The sequence below is a fragment of the Tenrec ecaudatus genome, chromosome 14 (genome assembly GCF_050624435.1).
Source record: "Tenrec ecaudatus isolate mTenEca1 chromosome 14, mTenEca1.hap1, whole genome shotgun sequence".
In the NCBI taxonomy this organism is placed as follows: domain Eukaryota; kingdom Metazoa; phylum Chordata; class Mammalia; order Afrosoricida; family Tenrecidae; genus Tenrec; species Tenrec ecaudatus.
The window spans coordinates 40,554,252-40,568,620 of NC_134543.1; the positions used below are offsets into that span (position 1 = coordinate 40,554,252).

General features: G+C 40.8%; 1 non-coding gene across 1 annotated transcript; it reads left to right on the forward strand.

Moving 5' to 3' along the window:
- Nucleotides 1–13,293: 13,293 nt before the first annotated feature.
- On the forward strand, nt 13,294–13,457 carry LOC142426910 (U1 spliceosomal RNA). The gene has a single exon (XR_012779789.1). It is a non-coding gene; the product is annotated as a U1 spliceosomal RNA (small nuclear RNA).
- Nucleotides 13,458–14,369: the final 912 nt, after the last annotated feature.

Below are 14,369 nucleotides of genomic sequence, written 5' to 3' on the forward strand. Positions count from 1 at the left end.
TAGATGTTAAGGCAGTTTCTTGGGAAATGGAATTGCAAAATTATAATGTGATTTTACAATCTGTCCTTTGGGGGCAGAAAGAGCATTATGAATTCTCACTGCTATCATAAATCATGTTTGACATTTTACCTTTTGGCTGTCGTAAGAGAATAGTGGTATTTCTGGTAAGATTGAGCCATTTGGGTTCATGAGGGAATGGGGAGGAGGGAGAGAGGGGGAAAATGAGGAGCTGATGCCAGGGCCTTAAGTGGAGAGCAAATGTTTTGAGAATGATGAGGGTAATGAATGTACAAATGTGCTTCACACAATTGATGTATGTATGGATTGTGATAAGAGTTGTATGAGCCCCCAATAAAATGATTTTTAAAAAAGATTGAGCCATTGAAAATTAGGGAAATTTGTGGTTTATGTAGTCAAAGATTTACAAGTATTATTTAAGTGTGAGACTATCATTGTATAGATGTATATTGGTAGGTTGCTTCAACCAATTACAATCTAAACAGCATTTGACATTCTCTTTAGAAACCAGGGATGTCATGTCTCCAAGCAGCACAGGTTCAGCAGGCAGCTCCATCTGCGGTGGGGCTACTCAGTGAAGGTATGCAGCGAAACCTCCCTGAAGACGCTGCTGGTGGTGTTGGGCAGACCCTGGCACCTCTTCTGGACTGCTCTATGTCCACTTCCTTTGCAAGCACCTTGGGCCACTGTCACTAGGTCTATTTCATGCTCCTCGCATGTCCAGCATGTCAGACCCACTCCAGTTTTTAAACCACTCAGGTCCAGAAAAGCCAGCAATTGCTGGCCAATGCAAAAGATGCCATGAGGCTAAGCCATCAGAAGTCAGGGATCTATCAGCTCACAGATCTCTGGGAAATAGCCCGAGGTAAGTCATGTATCCACACTCTCAGAAGGTGGTGGGCTAGAGGAAAGTCCAGTCTTGTTCAGCTATTGCCTGTAAGACTGTCTTTTTCATGTCTCTGCTGGTGAAGGATGCAAGCTTCATCCTTTTCCCAGGGAGAGACAGGTGAGTTTGAACCAACACCCTTAGCAGTCCAGTACTTACCTTTCATGTGCCACCAGGGCTCTCTGAATGATGCAAGAGATGAAGTCAAAGGATCTCCCACCTCTTTTCATTTTTGTTTTGACATTAGGACAAACAGCAGTCAAACACTTGAATCTAAAGATAACCTCAAAATGGATTTTGTTTATTTTTGTATTTGGTGGTCCTGACATTTCACAAAACAAAACAAGAGTCAATGTAAAGCATCCCAAGGAAACTGTTCTTTTAGGCCCTGATAGCTCTGTCGGGTAAGCATTGGACTACTAGACCCCCAAGGTCAGTGGTTCAAACCCACCAGCTGCTCAGGGATAGAAAGATGAGGCTGTGTCTGCTCCTGAAAAGCCTTGGAAATCTGTATGTAAGGAATCAACTCGATGGCAGTGGGTTAGGGCGTGGGTTTTAATAAGGATTTTTCTGGAAATTAAATATCATCTCGGATTATTGGCATTTTAAATGCCAGCAGAAAGAATTACCCAGGCTTTAGTTTCAAAAAGCACGTCAAAGATTAAGTCTGACCTGGGGATGAGGATATAGTAAGGAGGGTGGTGTATTTTCTCCCCCTGCTGGCCTTAAATGGGAATAGCAAGTCTATTTTCTTTGCTGTCAAAGTCCAATTTGTACAACCCCCAGTTACAAAACAGCTCCTGTAAAGCTTGTTACATGAGAAATCCAAGGTAGGCACAATGACTCATAGTTAAAAATTGATGCTACTTTATTACACATAAAGCCATATGATGTTAAAGACGTTTTAGTGTTGCACGAGTGCTTCTTTAGTGTTCTTTTTTTATGCACAGAAAGGGTACAGTATATGCTGTATAGTAAGACAAATATTTGATTAACTGACGTTAGTTAGGAGCCATACCAATTGTTCCGGTTTATGTACAAATTTGACTTAAAGACAGACTTAGAAACAGAATTTGTTTGTAATCCCAGGACTGTCTATAATTGTATTATTTTTTTTATTTATAATTGTATTATTAAAAGTAAATGATACAATACAAATGGACAATGTTCCTCGGTCTTTAATAGTAGAACTCCTTCCAAATTGCTCATGAATTGCTCTAGAAGTTGGAGGCTTACTTTGGCATTTTTCAGGGAACATGGTAAAAACAATGTATTTTAATATCTGCATATTATAAAAGGATGATATTTATATTAATAAGATGACTATAATCTTATTAAATCATCTTTAACTTACCATATATACTCGGGTATAAGCCAACCCACATATCAGGCAAGGCACCTAGTTTTACCACAAAAACTGCATTAAAAATGTGCTGAAAAATTCGGCTTATACTCAAGTATATACGGTAACTATGAACTCCATTTTAAGTCAATAGTCAAAGAACAGGCTTGAAGCCAGATATCAAACCAGTTGCTGCGGAGTCACTGCTGACACAGTGACAGGCACCATGCAGGCAGACCAGGTCTGCCTGCCATCAGGTCTCAAAGCCCTGGCCTTTGGAAAGAGATCACTAGGCTTTCTTCTGGGATTCCTGGGAGTGAGTTTGATCATCAACCTGGTGGTTAGTGGTCAAGTACTTAGCTGTTTGCACCACCCAGTGACTGCAAGTTTGCAAAAAGTACATTTAAAAACATTTTATCTTTTCTTTGGGACCAAGTCTACTTTTAAATATTGGTAGAATTTATGACACATTACTTAAGTAGATAAATTTGCTCTCCTTTGCTAGAGCTCTTTAATTTTGTGTTTTAAAAATCAACTGGGTTGTATTTGTAAATTTAACTTTGTATGTAATTTCAGACATAAAGCACAGACTGACAAAAGCACATGTAGCGCCCATGTACTTGCCACAGATTTAAACTGGGTATTTTCCCCAAACTCTACTTCTTTCCTCTATATGTAAGCTACATCTCTTAGGATTCTCTCAAGTGAGAGTTTATTGGTGGTTAACTATCTTTTTGGTCTAAAGTATCTTAATTTTACTATTAAATTTAAAGCATAATTTCAATGTATTTGACATATTTCCTTGAGTGTAAGAACTAGTACTATGTCATGCACCCTTGTTGTTCAGTGATATCGAGTCGATTCTGACCCGTTGTGACCCTGTGCACAAAATGACCCACTGCACGGTCTTGTGCCATCCTCACGATTGGCCATATGCTGAAGCCCATTATTGCAGCATCTTGTTTGGGGTTTTTATCTTTTTTACGGCCCCTCTGTTTTACCAAGCATGATGTCCTTCTCCAGCGACTGCTCTCTCCTGACAACATGTCCAGAGTATGCACGATGAAGTCTTACCATCTTTGCTCTAACGAGCAGTCTGGCCATATGTTCTGGTTTTCTAACTCTAGGTCTTTTCACATTGCATTATAATATTTTACTTTGTCTTTTCAAGCTGCCCTCTGAAAATCTCCTTCAGCTCTGACTTCATCACTTCTTCCATTCGCCTTAGCTACTCCGACATGAAGAGCAAGTTTTAGAGTTTCTTTTGACATCCACTTTGATCTCATTTCTTGCTTCTCTTTTTAATGACCTCTGCTTTCTTCATGAATGATGCTCTTGATGGCCTTCCACAGTTTGTCAGTTCATTAGTATTCAATGCAGCAAATCTGTTCTTGAAATTGAGGTGGTGGGATAGACTCAAGGTTGTATTTTGGCTCTCATGAACTTGTTTTAATTTTCTTCAGTTCAACCTGAACTTACGTATGAGCAATTGGTGGTCTCCACAGTCATCTGTGGCCTGCTTTTAGCTGCTAATATTGAGCTTCTTCATCATCTCTTCTCACAGATGTTATCAATTTGGTTCTGTGTATTCCATCTGGAGAAGTACATGTGTATAGTTGCCTTTTGTATTGTTGAAAAAGGTCTTTGCCAAAAAAGAAAAAGGTATTTGCTATGGAGAAGTGTTGGTCTTGCAAAATGTAATGTCCAGCTCTGTTTCCATCACGAAGACTGTACTTTCCAATGACTGTTTCATCGTCTTTGTTTCCAACTTTGCATATTCTACTCCTCAATAATTATCAATGCATCTTGATTGCATGTCCAATTAATTTCAGACTGACGACATTGGCAGAAGTTCTCACTTTTTTCATCACTATTTTCTTGATTGGTGCATAAATTTGAATAATAGTTGTATTGATTGGATTTCCATGAAAGGGGGTAGATAAGATCCTATTACGATAGCATTGTACCTCCAGCTAGACCTTGATATTTTCTTGTGGACAATGAATGAAACACCATTCCTCTTGATGTGCCATTCCTGGCATCCTCAACCAGCAGTTTTCTGATTAAAAATGGCCAAGACCATCCATCTCAGCTCACTGACACCCAGCCTATCAATTTTTATGCCTTCAATTTCATTTTTGATGACTTCCAGTTTGCCTAGAGTCATATGTCATACATAACAATTTGGGGCTATTAGTAGATGTTTGCACTGTATCTTCTCCATCTGAGTCCTGCCCTATCAGCAAATGAAGATCTTGGAGGCGTTACTCCCACAGGCTTCTCACATCACCATGGTCGACTCTGGTTTGAGAAAGCTTCTCCTCCTGCTCGCATTCTGACTACCTTCCCACCTGGGGGTCCATCCTCTGGCACTATATCTGACAACTCTGATCACAGTCCATACACACATCAATTGTGTAAGGCACATTTGTATGTTCATTCCCCTCATCACTCTCAAAACATTTGCTCTCCACCTAAGTCCCTGGCATCAGCTCCTCATTTTTTCCCCTCCCTCCCCACTCCCCATCCCACATGAACCCTTGATAATTTATAAATTATTATTTTGTCATATCTTGCCCTGTCCGATGTCTCCCTTCACCCACTTCTCTGTTGTCTGTCCCCCAGGGAGGAGGTCACATGTAGATCCCTGTAATTGGTTTCCTCTTTCCAACCCACCCTCCCTCCTCTCTACCCTCCCAGTATCAAAACTCATACCACTGGTCGTGAAGGGATCATCTGCCCTGGATTCCCTGTGTTTCCAGTTCCTATCTGCATCAGTGTACATCCTCTGGTCTAGCCAGACTTGCTAGGTAGAATTGGGATCATGATAGTAGGAGGGAGGAAGAATTTAGGAACTAGAGGAACGTTGTATTTTTCATTGTTGCTATACTGCATCCTGACTGCCTTGTCTCCTCCCTGAGACCCTTCTGTAAGGGGATGTCCAGTTGCCTACAAATGGGCTTTGGGTCTCCACTCTGCATTCCCCCACTCATTCACTATGGTAAGATTTTTTGTTCTGATGATGCCTGATACCTGATCCCTTCAACACCTTGTGATCACACAGGCTGGTGTGTTTCTTCCATGTGGGCTTTGTTGCTTCTGAGCTAGAAGGCCGCTTGTTTACCTTCAAGCCTTTAAGACCCCGGACGCTATATCTTTTGATAGCCAGGCACCCTCAGCTTTCTTCACCACATTTGCTTATTCACCTGCTTTGTCTTCAGTGGTTGTGTCAGGAAGGTGAGCATCATAGAATGCCAATTTAACAGAAGAAAGTATTCTTGCATTGAGGGAGTACTTGAGTGGACGCCCAGCATCCTTCTGTTACCTTAATACTAAACCTATAAATATAGGCACATAGATCTATTTCCCCATCCTCATATATAAATATATTTGCATATGTACATTCCTTTATTTAGACCTCTTTAAATGCCCTTTGCCTCCTAGCTCTTTCCTCTATTTCCTTTGACTTTCCTCTTGTCCCACTATCATGCTCAGTCTTCATTTGGGTTTCAGTAATTCCTCTTGGTTACATTAGCCTTGATCATGCCCTACCAGGTATCCTACACCCTCCTCACCACTGATTTGGATCACTTGTTGTTCCCTTGTCTCTGGGTTTGTTAACACCACTACCTTTCCCCCACCTCCACCTCTCCCATGTTCCCCCGTAACTGTGGGTCCCGTTGTTTTATCCTCCAGGTTGTTCATCCAGCCTATCTTATTTAGACAGACCTGTGGAGATAATAACATGCACAAAAACAAGACAGAGCAAAACCAAGCAACAATATACAACAAACCAATGACAAAACAAAACAAAACACAAGAAAGAAAAGCTTGTAGTTAGTTCAAGGATCATTTGTTGACCTTTAGGAGTGTTGTCCAGTACAGTCTGTTGGGGCACCACACCCTGGCGCCAAAATCCACCTTCAGCACTCCCTGGGGACCTTGCTGCTACGTTTCCTTGCTGTTCTGTTGCACCCCCTTAGTGTTTTGCCGTGGTGTGGCGGGATCAGATCGGATGCAATTCCCACATGTGTCTCCTGTGTCGTCCCCTGCAGGGCTGTGAGTCAGTGAGGGGGCGGTCTGACCATGTTCTGCTGCTTTTTATGAGGCCTTCAGTATCTGACAATGTTCAGTTGCTTTGCACATGGTTTTCAGTGGCTGCTTCCCCTGCTGTGTGCAGCCAATTACTTCTATGTAGTCTGGTCTTCGTCTGGAAGCTCCACTGAACCTGTCACTTCGGGTGACCCTGCCGGCATCTGAAATACCAGTGACAAAGCTTCCCCCATCACAGCAACACATCACCTCCGCAGCAGGACAAAATGTGCACCCTTAGACAACTTAAAATATGCTGCCGTTAAACTATGTACAACACGAAGTGGCATCAGCTTTAAGATACACCCCAGTTTCTGAGATAGATGAATGTAGAAAAACATACAATTTAGAAATCAACAAAATCGACCTTTCTTTGTTCATCGGAGATGTCATTGTGACATGTTCTTGCTTTTGTGTTACTGTGGAGTTAGCAGTCAGCTATCAATGTTCTGGTTAAGCTTTTGTTTTTTCGTGATACATCTTTTAAAAATTGATGCTTTAAAAATCCTTCTTTGGTAATTTCATTCTGAGTATATAGGTAAGGGATTCTTTTTGTTTATCTTTCTTTAGATTTGCTAGGATGCTTGGGTTGGTATGATTAAAGTATTTTGGAAAATTTCACATTGTTCAGATCTGTCTTGTCCTCCATCTTTGGCCTATTTGGGCTGCAATTAGACTTTCTCACTTCAGTGTCTGCATTTTTCATGTGTTCATCATATTTACCATTTATTTTCCCTATCTGCTTTCTCTTTGAAATATTAAATGTTGATATTTCAGATTTATCTAGAACTTCATTGGGTGGGGGGCAGGACTTGTTAGATTTTTAATTAGTTCATTGAAATTTTAAAGTAAATCACTATAGTTTTCCTTTCTGGTCGTTTTTCCAACATGTTTAGCTATTCTTTGCATTATCTTAAGGCTACCTTAGATTTTCAAAGTTCTTTTGGTTTGTACTATTGAACATTTAAACAGTTATTTTGTATTCTCTTGTACTATTTCTTGTTCCAGGTATTTTCATTGTCATAAAATTAATTCTAAAGCCTGATAACTGTATCAAGATCTATTTTGCACTTTTAGTATTCCAAGTACTAAAAAGCGATACATTTATGTACTGTAATTTAGGATAAGAATGCATTTTTTCTGAGTTTCATTTGAATCATACAAACATTGTTTCAAATGTTACACTAATTTCAGTTTAGCACATTGTAAACCCCCTTGAAAAATAAAAGGAAGGGAGTTATTATAATACTCCCCCACTTTTGCACTCAGTTTAGGTATTGCAGAAAAATGAAATTGATGTTCATTTACTGACGTGTGCTTTTAAAAATAATTTGTAAATGGGGAGCTGATATCAGGAGCTCCAGTGAGAAGAGAATGCTTTGGAAATCATGTTGGCAGCATATGTGCAAATGTGCTTGACACACTGAATGAATGTATGGATTGTGATAAGAGATGTAAGAGGTGCCAACCAAAGTATTTAATAAAAATAAGTTTTAAAATATTAATGAAAATGTTAAATAATACCTTACAAAACCATAAAATTGTTATTTAAGACAAAAATAATAATTTGTAGAAATGTGATACTAGGAATTGATTTGTAACCATAAATAAAGCAAATACTGGGAAATCTTTTATCAATGGCCATCTATTAGTCCAAGTTTCTGTAAGTTTTTATTAGATGTGAAGTGAGATTTCCCCAGATATTTTATATGTGTTTTCTTGATTTCTACATTCCCAGAAATTATATATTTAGATGTGCTACATTCACTTATGGCTGTTGCTAGAAATGATTGCCCTGTAAGTAATAATTTTGGTGCGGGGGGTAGGGGAAGGAAAGGAGCCTTTTAGACTGCTATGTTACTGGATTGTTTTCCTGGGACCTGTTGAATTTGATAGGAAAGCACCTCAAAATGATTATTTTAATCTCCATCCTATTTAGAGCTGCTCCTTTATTTTGTGCAAGCTTGAATTTGAGCCGGAGGCGGCTCAGGCACAGGTGTAGGTAATTAATTTGCAATTTCCATTTGCAGGCTGGTTTTGACCCACCTATTGAAGTGGTTCCCAACAAGAACCCAATCAGGCACAACAAAAGGGCCGCTGACCTGGTTCATCCTGACCTTGCTGGTTTTTCGGTGAAAAACAAGAATCTTTTAGCTGAGGTATACGGGTTAAAACCCCATGGGAAATTATGTCCTTGGGAAGAGCAGGGAGAGACACATCCTGATAAGAGTCTCAGTAGTATCTTAACTCAGTTTTGATTTTTCCTAAATATGGAATTTTCTTATCACTAGAGAACACCTAGTTCAACCTAAACCTGTCTTTTGCCAGATAGCCCCTTCATAGATTGTGCATGGTTCAGTGCGTTTCAATTCGTTGCCAAAAGCTGAAGTGGTAAGATAGGTTCCCTAACTAACTTGGCCTACCGCCCCCTTTTCAGACAAAGAATTACTCCTGCCCCATTTACTAACGTTCATACTGTAGCCCATCACTCTGGATAAAGTGTAGGTGTCTGCTTTTGCAAGCCACCTTGGATTGTTACAGTGTCTCCCATGGGGCAGTATGAACCCACGTTGGGCAACACTGTGCTAGAACATTGCTATGGGCTGCTATGTTCAAAATTTATATAATAATAGTTATAAGTGACATGTATTGAATCAATTTACTGGAGAGAATGAATTATCATTTCCAATATTTCATTAGTAGATCTACTGATTTTATTTAGTACTCTATGGAAGACCTGAGCAACAGCACTAGATAAAAAAAGAGACATTAACTTTTGTAAAAGTTGAGACAGTCTCATAGGTAAATAAAGTCAGAAGTTCAAAGGCCATTGTCATCCTTGAGAGCATTGTGATGTGGCTAACTATGCCCCTCCTGCCTCTCTGGTCAGGAGCCCAGGTGGAGTGCTAACTGAAAGTTTAGTGAATCGAACCGTCCAGCTGCTCTGTGGGAGAGAGTTACAGCTCTCGGTCTCCAAAGACTTACAGCCTGAAAAGCCCCGTGTAAGGTCCATATGAGTCAGAATTGACTCCATGGCAGTGAATTTGGATTTTTAGTTTGTCCTCTCTGGTTTTGTATAGACATTTTCTCAGAATATTTACATCTGTAGATCACCTACCATCCCACTATGTAAGAGCTTTGTGTTTTTAGCTGTCATCATGTTGGCGCCCTTGGAAGCCCAATGTCCTAGAGGACAAATGCTGGTCACTCCTGCATAATCCTCACACTTGTCAGTTGTTTCGGGCCCATCATGTGACCATCGTTCCAATTCCTCTGACTGGGGTCTCCCCTGCCCTCTTTGGGCCTTCGTTTTACCAGAAACATTGACCTCGAGTGATTGCTCCCTCTTGAGAACATCATCAAGAGCACCGGTGACTTAGTGGTTTATGTGCTGGACTGTTAGTCATCAGCTGCTCCGTGGGGGAAAAGATGAGGCTTTCTGATTGCATAGAGATGTATAGCCTCGTATACCCAAAGGGGCAGGTCTACTCTGACCTTTAGAGGCACTATACATTGGGATATACTCAGTTCCAGTGGGGTGTGGATGACTTGACCAAAGTAAGGAAGCCGTTCATCCAGTGTTCTGTTGAGATGCAGAAGAGTTTCCTTGCTTAATTTTCAGAAGCAGACTCCCCATGGCTTTCTTCTTAAGTGTTGGCCTGGAAGCTCCACTGAGACCCGTCTGGCAAGGGCGAGCCTGTTAGAATTTGCGTTATCAGTGGCATCGCTTCCAGCATCATAGCCACACGCAAGGCAATACAAGGCGAGACACGGAGAGGCGGGTGCTGACAGTAGCTTTCTATGCTGACCTTGTTATCCTGGGCCTCTTTTCTGCCCAAGACTTTATTAAAGGTCTTTTTTTGCCATTTCAAATATCAATGGCCTAGTACCAGGTTTTACTTAAAGAGACATAAATTTAGATGAAGATAAATATAAACTCAGTGTTGTCAAGTTGATTCCAATTCCTAGTCACCCTACAAGACAGGGCAGAATAGCCCCAACGGGTGTCCAAGCCTGGAAACCTCTGTCCAGAGAGCTAGGAAGCGACATCTTCTCCTTCAGAGCAACTGGTGGGTTCACACCACAGGCATTTGACCATTGCACTGAATAAATAGCTACCTTCCAATTTTATCTATGGACGTGCTTTCCCGCTTTTAACATAGAGAGATGAATGGAGCTTAAATGTGGATGGAATTTGCATAACCACAGTAAATCTTAAGGAGACTTTGAGAGATGTTGCATATTTGTTGATTTTTCCAGAAAAGAATGAGACCAGTTTTTGAAACTGGCCACTTTGATTGTGAGTGGACTTCTCTTCTTCTCCTCTCGAGCCAACCTTACAAAGACTACTTAGGAATTTGTTTTCTGAATCGTTAAGATTTGATTTAAAATGTATGTCTCCATGATTAATAAAAGCTTTCAAAATTGTCAGGAAAGACTGTAGTACCTTACTTAAATAAATTATGTAAGGAGTATACTGAGTGCTTATATAATTTATGCATCAATACAACCCCATAACATGGCCAGAAATTCAAGCAAAATCCAAAATGTGGGATGAGGGATAATTGCTGGTATCAAATGGATCATGGCTGAAGCAGAGGTTACCAGAAAGCTGCTCACCTGTATTTTACTGACTATGCAAAAGGCACTGGGCTATGTGGACAATGACAAAATATGGGTGGCATTGAGAAGAACGGGAATTCCAGAACACTTCCTGGTGCTCATGCAGAACCTGTATATGGACTAAGATGCAGTCATTCAAACAGAACCAGTAGATACTGAGTGGTTTCAAATCAGGAAAGATGTACAAAAGGTTTAATCCATTTTTAATCCACATGCTGAGCAAATAATTTGAGAAGCTGCACTATTGAAGAAACATATAGCATCAGGATAGGAGGAAGACTAACAAACAGCTGTGATATGCTGATGACATGCCTTGCTTGCTAAAAGTGAAAAGAATTTGAAGTACTTATTAATGAAGATAAAAGACCACAGCCTTCAGTATGGATTTTGCTTCATTATTGAGGTAGTTTATTGAGCCAACCTGGCTGATAAACACATGTGGGATTAATTGAAGAGCGGAGAGATAAATGGCTCGGTGAGCCTCGCCTTTCGAGTTCTTGGGTCTCTTGCTTTGTGATGGTTGGACCAGGCTGCAGCTGCCTTAGCCAGTTCCCTGCTTCAGCTGGCAAGCCAGACTTCCTGCAAGACATCCCTGGGGAGAAGCCACATGGACCTACTCCAATGCAGCCCTGGGTGCTGGAGCACCCGTGTGGAGACTCCTGCCAGTGCTGAGATGCTTACACATTCACCGACTCGGTTTTCCTCCTGCAGTTGGCATCATTGGGTCTGTTTTGTGAGATGGAGGAGGACTTTGTGGATTGATGTGGGACATAAGGGTTAATGTTGGATTTGTGGGCTTGGGCAGCACTGGGTTGGAATGTTTTCTTGATGTGCACTTAACCTTTATATAAAACTCTCTCTTATACATGAGTTTCTGTGGATTTCTTTCTCTAAAGTACCCAGACTAATACGACTATAAAGAAAATAAAACTTTCACAACTGGATCAATATGCAACATCATGATAAACAGCAAAAAAGTTGAAGTTGTCAAGAATTTTCATTTTCCTTGGATCCATGATCAATGCCCATGGAAACATAGTTAGGAAATTAAATAACACATTGTATTGGACAAACCTACTGCTAAAGATCTTTTAAAAGTGTTAAAAAGCAAAGATGTTACTTGGAAGACTAAAATGCACCTGACCCAAGCAATGAGCCCTGCTGGTGTGTGGGTTACACATTAGGCTGCGAACCATAAGGTCAGAAGTTTGGAACCACCAGCTGCTCCTCGGGAGAAAGAGGATGTTAGGGCAGTTCTGTTTTGTGGAGTCACTATGCGTCAGGTTTTGGTTTTTTGTTTGTTTTTCATTTACATGTGAACTCTGGACAATGAATAAGGAAGACCTGAAGAAGAACGGAGGCTTTAGAGTGATGGTGTTGGCAAAGAATATTAAATATTCCATGGACTGCCTTGGAATGAACACATTTGTGTTGGAAGCTAAGATGGCAAGACTTGGTCTCAAAACTTTGGGCATGTCATTAGGAGGAACCAGCGCCGGGAAGGACATCATGCTTGGTAGAGAGCCAGCGAAAATGAGGGAGGCCTGAATGAGCTGAATGGGCATCATGACTGCAACAGCGCGCGCGCACCACAACTGGGAGGATGGCACAACACTGGGAAGTGTTTCTTTCTGTTGAATGGAGGGTTGCTAGAATGCAGAAAGGACTAGATGGCACCTAAAAATAACAACAATAACTATATTTTTAACGTTCCAAGTACTTTTTAAAAGTAACTCTTGTGTTGTTTGGTGCCATCAAGTCAGTTCTGTCTAGCCCCGCCCCATCCTCAATTGTTCTTCTCTTTAAACCTGTGTTGCAGCCACTGTATTAATCCGTCTCATCTAGGCCCTTCCTGTTTTTTCTTTGTCCCGCTATTTTACCAGTCATGATGACCTTCTCTACGTGCACACAAATCATATGCAAGTATACATGTTCTTATCAATTAGTCAGCAACTCAGCTCACTGCCATTGAGTTGATCTCACTCATAGCAATCCTATAGGACAGGGCAGAACTACACCTGTGAGTTTCTGAGACGATTTACAAAGTAGGAAGCCTGCCTTTCCCCTCAGAGCAGCGGGTAGTTTCAAACTGCTGACCTTGTGGCTAGCAGCCTGACATCGAATGACTACTTCACCAGAGAGCTCCTCTCAATTGTCAAAGCAGTATCAAAAAGGCTCTACAAGGGCACATTTTAGCCTGTTTTTAGATACTATGTAAGTATGTATTTATAAGTTTCCATGTTACTGTTTTCTACATTTGACATGAATTTATGACATTTTTGGTGGTTTCCCTATGGCAGTGTTTTTTTCTTGTTATAAATGGAGTGACTTCCTACATACCTGGCAGGGGAGACTCCGTGATCCTGAAGGTGGTTTTCCCAGGGGGAGGTTCACCCAGTGCACTCTGGGTTTGCTGACCCCTGTGATCTCATCAAATGTGGGAACCTCGGCGACATAATCTGTGGTGGTGCGGCACCGTGTTTGCACACTCCCCTGACTGGAATAAAAAATGTCATGATTTCAATAGAATATCTGACCTTCGGCATGAGCCGTCTTTACCTTTTCCATTGATTGTTATCTAATTCTATAGGAATACATATATCTTGATAAGGCAATTTTTCTGGTTACATCTTGCATTTAATATTTTTTGTAATAATTAATTTCATTTCTTTGTGGGACATCAAAAATTAATCAACATGGTTTCTGCCCAAAGAAGCCTGGTGGCATAGTGGGTCACTATGAGTTGGCATCAACGAAATGGCAATGAGTTTTGGCTTTTGGTTTATTGGAGAAACAGCTGCAAGGAAGCTATTTGGAAAAAGTCAGATATAAAAGGGATAAGGTCAACATGTTCACTTGGTGATTGTATTGCCTTAATTTAGGCCACATGAAACCCACTGTCATTGAGTCAATTTTGACTCACAGGGACCCTCTACAGCAGTGGTTCTCAACCTGTGGCTTGCAACCTCTTTGCGGATTGAACGACCTTCTCACGGGGGTCACCTAAGACCATCAGAAAACACATATTTCCAATCGTTTTAGGAACTGAAACGCCGCTCCTCTATCCGTCTCTAGGCAGGTCCGCTCACATGCAGATACGCCCACATATGAGTACCTGGCGTGAAGACTGTTACCCATGCTACACCATGCATCAAGACAAAATTTCTTTTATTTGTCATTAGAAATAAATATTTAACAATATTTAATTACATATTATTTTTGTGATACAACACTAAGCTTTAATTATGTTCAGCTTCTAACAGTGAAAATACATCCTGCATATCAGATATTTACATTATGATTCACAACAGTAGCAAAATTACAGTGATGAAGTAGCAAAAAAAATAAGTTTATGGTGGGGGCTGACCACATGAGGCACTGTACGCAAAGGTCTGGGCATTAGGAAGG